The following is a 9,768-nucleotide window of genomic DNA, read 5'->3' as shown; positions in this document are numbered from 1 at the left end:
GCTAACTGCTTACTATGTGTCGGGCACTGTTCTAAGTGCTTGGGTAGTTTCAAGATAATCGGTTTGGAACCAGTCCCTCCCCCACATGGAGCTCACAGTCGTAATCGTAAAAATAAAAAAATTATTTTTTACAGATGTGGTAACTGAGGAACTGAGAAGTGAATTGGCTTGCCCAAGGTCACACAGGAGACAAGAGACAGAGTTGAGATTAGAACCTAAGTCCTTCTGATTCCTGTCTCTTGTGAGACTGAAATGAGATCACTGACGGTTAAGTGCTTTGGAAATGTCAAGGTGGTATGCGGAAAAATGAGATCTTATTATTTCCTGTGTTTACTGAGGTGTGACACCCAAAGCATTATTTCCCATCCCCTTTTCCAACCCACCTGGGCCCCCAAATGTCACAAGAAAGAGGATTTGCGGGGCAAAGAAAGGAAAGCTTGCCTTTCTCACCCATTACTCCCCCTTTCAAAGCCTTATTGAAGGCTCATCTTCTCCAAGAAGCCTTCCCTGAATAAGGCCCCCCTTCTTTTTCTCCCACTCCCTTCTGCATCTCCCTGACTCGCTCCTTTATTCATTCCTCCTCCCAGGTCCATAGCACATATCTATAATTTCATTTATTGATATTAATATCTGTCTCCCCTTTTAGACCCTCAGCTTGTTGTAGTCAGCGAATGTGCCTGTTTATTGCTATAGTGTACTCTCTGAAGCACTTAGTTCAGTGCTTTGCACACAGTAAGTATTCGATAAATAATATTGAATAAATGATTGAATGAATAAGTGAATGAACCAAGCCGTCTCCCTTGCCAGCAACTCCCTCCCCCTTCCCATCTGACCTACCCCCTCTCTGTCTTAATGAAGGTCCACCTCGTCCTAGAAATCTTCCCTGACTAAGCCTTCATTTCCTCTTTTCCCATTCACTCCTGCCTCACCCTTGCACTTGGATTTGTACCCTTTATGATGATGGCAGTTGTTAAGCGCTTACTATGTGCTAACCAATGTTCTGAGTGCTGGGAGAGCTACAGGGTAATCAGGTTGTCCCATGTGGGGCCCACAGTCCTATTCCCCATTTTACAGATGATGTAACTGAGGCACAGGTAAATGAAGGTCCAAGCCCAAAGTGACACAGCTGCTAAATGGCGGAACTGGGGTTAGAACCCATGACCTCTGACTCCCAATCCCGGGCTCTTTCCACTAAGCCACGCTGCTTATTCACCCCACACTCAGTCTCACAGAGTTCATGTCCATATTCGTAATTTCTTTAGTTATATTCATATCTGTTTACCCCTCTATACGGTAAACTCATTATGGGCAGGGGTCAATCAATCAATTGTATTTATTAAGCACTTACTGTGTGCAGAGCACTATAGTAGGTGCTCGGGAGAGTACAACAGAGCAATGGAAGAAATTTTTGGGAAAGCAGCGTGGCTCAGTGGAAAGAACACGGGCTTTGGAATCAGAGGTCATGGGTTCAAATCCAGGCTCCGCCAACTGTCAGCTGTTTGACTTTGGGCAAGTCACATAACTTCTCTGTGCCTCAGTTACCTCGTCTGTAAAATGAGGATTAAAACTTTGAGCCTCCCCTGGGACAACCTGATCACCTTGTAACCTCCCCAGCGATTGAAATAGTGCTTTGCACATAGGAAGCGCTTAATAAAGATGACGATTGTTGTTATTATTATTGGTAGACACATTCCCTGCTGTCAATGAGCTTACAGTCTAGAAGGGGAGAGAGAAATTAATATAAATAAATGAATTATGGTTAAGCACACGAGTGCTGTGAGAAGCCTTATGTTCATAAGGCTTAATCAGGGCAGGGCTCTTGGAGGAGATGTGACCTTCCAGAAGAGACAGGGTCCAAGAGAGAAGATCAGGGAAAACTCTGTGAATCAGAGTCGGAGACAGGAAAAGATTAGGGATGGGTCCGTGAATCAGGGTCTGAGAGAGGAAAAGATCAGGTAAAGATCTGGGAATCAGGATCTGAGAGAAGAGAAAATCAGGAAAAGGTCTGGGAATCAGGGTACAAGAGAGGAGAAGATCAGGGACTTGTCTGTGGATCAAAGTCCGAGAGATGAGAAAACAGTTCTCTTCAGGCTCACAATCCCTCGTCCTTGAGGGGCAACAATGGCTGTTATATCAATCAATCAATCGTATTTATTGGGAGCTTACTGTGTGCAGAGCACTGTACTAAGCGATTGGGAAGTACAAGTTGGCAACATAAAGAGACGGTCCCTACCAAACAGTGGGCTCACAGTCTAGAAGGGGGAGACAGAGAACAAAACAAAACATATTAACAAAATTAAATAAATAGAATAGATATGTACAAGTAAAAGAAATAAAGAGTAATAAATACGTACAAACATATATACAGGTGCTGTGGGGAAGGGAAGGAGGTAAGGAGGGGGAGATGGGAAGGGGGAGGAGGGGAAGAGGAAGGAGGGGGCTCAGTCTGGGAAGGTCTCCTGGAGGAGGTGAGTTCTCAGTAGGGCCTTGAAGGGAGGAAGAGAGCTAGCTTGGCGGATGTGGGGAGGGAGGGCATTCCAGGCCAGGGGGATGACGTGGGCCGGGGGTCGATGGCGGGACAGGCGAGAAAGAGGAACAGTGAGGAGATTAGCGGCAGAGGAGAGGAGAGTGCGGGCTGGGCTGTAGAAGGAGAGAAGGGAGGTGAAGTAGGAGGGGGCGAGGTGATGGAGAGCCTTGAAGCAGAGGGTGAGGAGTTTCTGCCTGATGCGTAGGTTGATTGGTAGCCACTGGAGATTCTTGAGGAGGGGAGTAACATGCCCAGAGCGTTTCTGGACAAAGACAATCCGGGCAGCGGTGTGAAGTATGGATTGAAGTGGGGAGAGACAAGAGGCTGGGAGATCGGAGCGTAGGCTGATACAGTAGTCCAGACAGGATAGGATGAGAGCTTGAACGAGCAGGGTAGCGGTTTGGATGGAGAGGAAAAGGCGGATCTTGGCAATGCTGCGGAGCTGAGACCAGAAGGTTTTGGTGACAGCTTGGATGTGAGAGGTGAACGAGAGAGCGGAGTCGAGTATGACACCAAGGTTGGGGGCTTGTGAGACGGGAAGGATGGTAGTGCCGTCAACAGAGATGGGAAAGTCCGGGAGAGGGCAGGGTTTGGGAGAGAAGACAAGGAGTTCGGTCTTGGACATGTTGAATTTTATGTGGCGGGTAGACATCCAGATGGAGATGTCCTGAAGGCAGGAGAAGATGCGAGCCTGGAGGGAGGGGGAGAGAGCAGGGACAGAGATGTAGATTTGGGTGTCATCATCGTAGAGATGATAGCTGAAGCCGTGGGAGCGAATGTGGTCACCAAGGGAGTGAGTGTAGATCAAGAACAGAAGGGGATCAAGAAGTGAACCTTGAGGAACCCCACAGTAAGAGGATGGGAGGGGAAGGAGGAGCCTGCAAAAGAGACTGAGAATGAACGACCGGAAAGATAAGAGGAGAACCAGGAGAGGACGGAGTCAGTGAAGCCAAGGTTGGATAGCGTGTTGAAGAGAAGGGGGTGGTCCACAGTGTCGAAGGCAGCTGAGAGGTCGAGGAGGATTAGGATAGAGTATGAGCTGTTAGATTTGTCAAGCAGGAGGTCATCGGTGACTTTTGAGAGGGCAGTTTCCGTGGAATGTAGGGGACGGAAGTCAGACTGGAGGAGGTCGAGGAGAGAGTTGTTGTTGAGGAATTCGAGGCAGCGCGTGTAGAAGACTCATTCAAGGAGTTTGGAAAGGAATGGTAGGAGGGAGATGGGGCGATAATTAGAAGGTGAGGTGGGGTCAAGAGACTTTTTTTAAGATGGGAGAGACATGGGCATGTTTGAAGGCAGAGGGGAAGGAACCAGTGGAGAGTGAGCGGTTGAAGATGGGAGCTAAGGAGAGGAGAAGGGACGGAGCGAGAGATTTCATGAGATGAAAGCGAATGTGGGTCATAAGCACAGGTGGCCGGAGTAGCACTTGAGAGGAGGGAGGAGAGCTCCTCTGAGGATACTGCTGGGAAGGATGGGAGAGTAGCAGAGAGTGTTGAGAGCCGGGGGGTTGGGGTAGGGGGGGAGTGACTTTGGGGAGGTCAGACCTGATGGATTTAATTTTATTAATGAAGCAGGAGGCCAGATCGTTGAGGGTGAGGGAAGGAGGAGGGGGAGGAACTGGGGGCCTGAGAAGGGCCCTGAGAATGTACGGAAGAGCTGACCGGGATGATGAGCATGTATGTCAATAAGGGAGGAGAAATTGTTTTGTCTGGCAGAGGAGAGGGCTGATTTAAGGCAGGAAAGGATTAACCTGAAGTGAACGAGGTTGGCATGGTGTTTAGACTTTCGCCAGCAGAGTTCGGCAGCTCGAGCATAAGACCGAAGGAGGCAGACAGTGGCAGTGATCCAGGGCTGTGGGGTAGTGGTACGAGATGTTAGATGGGGTGGTAGCGAATTGCCCCAGTCTCCCGAGGGGCCGTTCCTTCGTGTTCTTCCCACGGTGAAGCCATGATGCCATACTGCATCTGACACCCTGACTTCCGGGGCAGTGGATGGGACCCAGTGACCTTGGGTATCCTCTCACCGTCCACTCCGCGGGTCCGAAGACAAATCCAGGCTCAGCAGCCTTTTGCATCTGGCCAAGCAACCTGACTTTCCGTTCCCAAAAGCGGTTAAGGGCTGTTAAATTTTTCAATTCTATTGTATTGTCTTCTACGAAGCGCTTAGTATAGTGCCCTCTCTCTGCCTACGGTAAGTGCTCGATAAATATAACTGATCGACAGATGATTCCGGGCACCCGAACAGTAAAGGAGGAAGGGACAGCAGTTTCCTGAAGACCAAGGAGTAAGAAGGTCTGTGTATTCTTTTGAGTTGGCGTATGGGGGTAGTCAGATGGGGCAGCCATAGAAATGGGGATTCTAAACTGAGTTCCAGTTTCTGAGTCTGGATTCGGTCCTCTGTGATGGGAAGGTGTCCTGAAGAAAGTATACTGGCAAATTCTATCTCCCTCTCTAGACTGTAAGTTCCTTATGGAGCAGGAAATTCTGCAATCTTATACTTTCCCAAGTGCTTAGAACAGTGCTCCGCACATGGTGTCCGTTGTTTGGTAGGGATTGTCTCTATCTGTTGTCGAATTGTACCTTTCCAGTGCTTAATACAGTGCTCTGCTCACAGTAAGCGCTCAATAAATACGATTGAATAAATGAATGAAAGGTGAATATTCAATAAATACTACTGATTGTATTGTACTCTCTCAAGTGCTTAGTAGTAAACCGCTCAATCAATACGACTGATTGATTGATTTGATTGGGTCTAACAGCTCTAGTGTATTGTACTCCCCAAAAGCTCAGTACAGTGTTCTGCATGCAGTAAGTGCTTAATAAACATGTCATAGATTGATTAATTGATTTAGTCCCCCTCTAGACCTCAAGCTCATTGTGGGAAGGGAATGTGTCTATCAACTCTGTTACACTGTTTAGATTGTACTCTTCCAATTAAGCGCTCAATGCATATAATTGATTCATTGACTGATTGACTGATTGTCGGAAATCAGGTTTTATCACATGATGCCTAAATACCTCCCACTAGACGTGACCAACATCTCCACGGTGATGGAATTCCTCCTCCTGGGATTCTCGGAGGTCCTGTAGCTGCAGCTGGTCCAGGCCATGCTGTTTTTCCTGGTCTACCTGGCGGCCCTGACGCCATCGTCGTCATCGTCGCCATCACCATGTACTTCTTCCTCAGAAACCTGTCCCTCATCGACCTCTGCCTCATATCCGTCATTGTCCCCAAAACCATCTACAACTCCCTGACCAACAAGAGATTCATCTCCTTCCTGGGCTTTGCTGCCCAATTCTTATTTCTTCACTTGTTTTGCTTCACTGGAGATCACCCTGCTTACGGCGATGTCCTACAACTGCTACGTGGTCATCTGTCGCCCCCTAGCTACGAGGTCATCGTGGACCGACGGGCCTGTGGGAAGATAGCCGCTGCCACCTGGCTTTGGGCTGGTTTCTTGGGGCTCATGCGCTTGGGGAGGGGAGTAGAGCAGAGGGAGGGAGTACAATGGGAGAATGTATAATGGGAGGGAGCGCTTGGGAGAGTTCAGTTGGAACATACTTAGTGGATATGTTCCCTGCCGTCCCTCCTTAGATTACAAACACATTATGGGTAGGGAATTTTTGAGCTTATTTTCTTCTTTTGTGCTCTCCCAAGCGCTTAAAACAATGCTCTGCACATTATTATTAGTAGTAGGAAGCGCTCTCACACACACCGTCAATACACTTTCATTGTATTTTGGTGACTCGAATGTGATCCGTCACTTTTTCTGTGACTTCACCCAGTTACTGGCCCTCACCTGCTCCGATGAGGCCCTCAGGGAGGTGTTCCTGCTCATTGCCAGTGAGACTTTAAAGTTCTTCTGCTTCCTCTTTATAGTCATTTCCTATGTCTCCACTGTGATGGGTGGCGCTGGCGTCTCGCCGGTGGCGCTGAGGACCGGCCCTTGGCGGCCGTCGGCGGGGCTGAGGTGAGGCCGCTGCCCCCCGGACCTCACACCCTTCTTCCTTCTTCTCCCCCTTCTCCCCCTCTTCATCCCCCACATCTTACCTCCTGCCCTTCCCCACAGCACCTATATAGATGTATATATGTTTGTACAGATTTATTACTCTATTTATCTTACTTGTACATATCTATTCTATTTATTTTATTTTGTTAGTATGTTTGGTTTTGTTGTCTGTCTCCCCCTTCTAGACTGTGAGCCTACTGTTGGGTAGGGACTGTATATGTTGCGAACCTGGATTTCCCAAGCGCTTAGTACAGTGCTCTGCACACAGTAAGCGCTCAATAAATATGATTGATTGATTGATTGCTGACCCTCTTCCTTCCTCTCCCCTCATCTTACCTCCTTCCCTTCCCCACAGCACCTGTATAGATGTATATATGTTTGTACAGATTTATTACTCTATTTATTTTACTTGTACCTATCTATTCTATTTATTTTATTTTGTTAATATGTTTTGTTTTGTTCTCTGTCTCCCCCTTCTAGACTGTGAGCCCACTGTTGGGTAGGGACTGTCTCTATATGTTGCCGACTTGGACTTCCCAAGCGCTTAGTACAGTGCTCTGCACACAATAAGCGCTCAATAAATATGATTGATTGATTGATTGATTGATGACCATCTCTTCCCAAGAAGGACGGACTAAAGCCTTCTCCACCTGCCTGCTGCACCACGTTGTCATCCATCTGTTTTTCTCCGAGATTTTGCCTACTTCAATCAATCAATCAATCAATCAATCGTATTTATTGAGCGCTTACTGTGTGCAGAGCACTGTACTAAGCGCTTGGGAAGTACAAGTTGGCAACATATAGAGACAGTCCCTACCCAACAGTGGGCTCACAGTCTAAAAGGGGGCTACTTAAAACTGCCCTCCGAGTCCACCTCGCGAATCCACCTCGATCCTGTACTGTTGTCATCCGTGTTCGACGCCTTTTTGTCCCCCGCCCTGAATTGCATCATTTCATCTACAGCCTGAGGAACGGAAACATGAAGGCGGCAAAGGGGAGAATTCTAACGTTTTTGAAGAAAACAGTATCCTTGCCTTCATTCTCTTTTCTTTAACTTTAACTTTGACGATGATGAGATAGAGCAGGCATTTGGAGAAGGCTTTGGCTTGTCCCTCAGGGCCGGCATCGTCGGAATGGCCCGGAATATGCACATATGCGAGGCGACAATAGAAATGGAGCCTATGGCACCTATGGTTAGACCAAAGGTCACACTCACGTTGATGGCAGAGTGGTCTTCAGAGCAAGTGATCTTCAGCAGGGATGGGACGTCACAGAAGAAATGCGGGACAACTTTGGACGCGAAGAAGGGCAAGGAGAAGGTCTAAGCTGAAAACAAGACCCTGAACAGCTTTCCGCTGAGCCAGGAGGAGGCCGCCATCTTCCCACAAGCCCCTGGTTTCATGAGGACCTCGAAGCTCAGGAAGAGGTAGATGGCGGCGTAGCGGTCGTAGAACATTGCCATAAGAACAAAAAACTCCGAGGCAGCAAACAGTACCACCAGGAAGAGTTGCGTGGCAAAGCTAAAGAAGGAGATGGATCGGCAGTTAGTCATGTAGTTGGTGACCGATTTGGGGACGGTGATGGAGATGAGGCAGAGTTCTATGGGGACCTGGTTCCTGAGGAAGAGGTACATGGGTGTGTGGAGGATCCAGGCGAGGGTGGTGACGGCGACGATGAGGAGACTCCCCGCCACGACCCTCAGGCAGATAAGAAGGAACAGCGTTGCATGGACCAGCTGCAGGTCCTGGACCTCCAAGTATCCCAGTAAGAGGAATTCCCCCACCGTGGAGATGTTTGACATTTCTGGGGGGTTATGTCGACTCCCGGCACAGGAAGCGAGAGGACTTCAATTTACAGGCCTTGATGGTGTCGATAAAGGAATCAACACTAATTCCCTTAGGCGTAAATCAATCATTTATGCTTTCTATGTACCTACAGAGTTCAATAGTATTAGTACAAATGACCCCTGCTGTTAAGGAATGGCAAGCTCACAGTCATGTAGGAGTAACATAATATAGTGGAAAGAGTACAGTACTTGGAGTTGGAGGACTTGGGTTCTAATTCTGGCTCTACCACTTGCCTGCTGTGCGGCCTTGGGCAACATACTTCTCTGAGCCTCAGATTCCTCATCTATAAAATGGAAATTCAAGGCCTGTTCTCCCTGCTACTGAGACTGTGAGTCCCATGTGGCGTAGTGACCGTGTTCTACCTGATTACTGTGCTTCTATCGCTGTACATACTACTGTGCTTCGTATATAATTAGCATTTAACAAGAGACACAAACGTTATCATTATGTGGGGAGACAGAAACCTAAAATAAATTGGAGATAGGATACTACCAGAGAGCATAAAGAGATGAATTGCTGTGAAATGTTGTAGGTCAATCAACGTATTTATTGAGCAGTTACTATGTGCAGACTATGTACTATGTGTTCGGGAGAGTCCACCATAACAGAGTTGGTAGGTTTGTTCCCTGCCTACGATGAGCTAATAGTCTAGAAGTGATTTTTATACTCATACTAATATCCTCACCCCTCTCAGGATCGCACTTGGAGAGTTTCCAGTATTCTACCAGTCTCGGCTACGAGAAGGAGAGTCAAGCAGAGGCCTACCCATTCCATTCCTAGCTTGGTCAGTTGCTAGCGAGTGGCAGGAAATCTGCTATAAGTCAAAACTCACCTGTGCTAGGCAGCAACGGCATGGGAGAGAGTAGAGGGAGGAGACTCAAGTTTACTGCATGGAAGAAGGCAATGGCAAACTACTTCTTTATGTTTCCAAGAAAGCTCAATGGATGCACGTACAAGAATGACTACTGAGAGTTTATCCATAAGCAGCGTGGCTCAGTGGAAAGAGCACGGGCTTGGGAGCCAGAGGTTATGGGTTCTAATCCTGCCTCCACCATTTGTCAGCTGTGTGACTTTAGGTAACTCACTTAACGTCTCTGGACCTCAGTTACCTCATCTGTAAAGTGGGGATTAAGACTGTGAGCTTCTCTTGGGACAAGCTGATCACCCTGTACCCCCCAGCACTTCGCATATAGTAAGCGCTTAACGAATGCCATTGCTATTATTAATATTATAAAGCCTCCTTCCGCGCAGTGTAAACATGAGTCTCTGCCATCATCTTTGATCCACATTTTGATCATGTGTTTATCTGCCTTTGACTCTTTCCCCTGACGCTGCTGCCCACGCTGGTAAATCAACTTTGTCCGACTCTTTTGCTTAGATCTTTCTGT

The 9,768-nt window shown here is 47.8% G+C and overlaps 1 non-coding gene across 1 annotated transcript; it reads left to right on the top strand.

Annotated features, from left to right (window-relative positions):
- Window positions 1–9,064: 9,064 nt before the first annotated feature.
- On the top strand, window positions 9,065–9,202 carry LOC119922805. The gene has a single exon (XR_005448720.1). It is a non-coding gene; the product is annotated as a small nucleolar RNA SNORA7 (small nucleolar RNA).
- Window positions 9,203–9,768: the final 566 nt, after the last annotated feature.

Source organism: Tachyglossus aculeatus, unplaced genomic scaffold, assembly GCF_015852505.1.
Source record: "Tachyglossus aculeatus isolate mTacAcu1 unplaced genomic scaffold, mTacAcu1.pri scaffold_124_arrow_ctg1, whole genome shotgun sequence".
In the NCBI taxonomy this organism is placed as follows: Eukaryota; Metazoa; Chordata; class Mammalia; order Monotremata; family Tachyglossidae; genus Tachyglossus; species Tachyglossus aculeatus.
The sequence above is the reverse complement of the archived record's forward strand: the minus strand, read 5'-3'. Positions and strand labels throughout refer to the sequence as shown.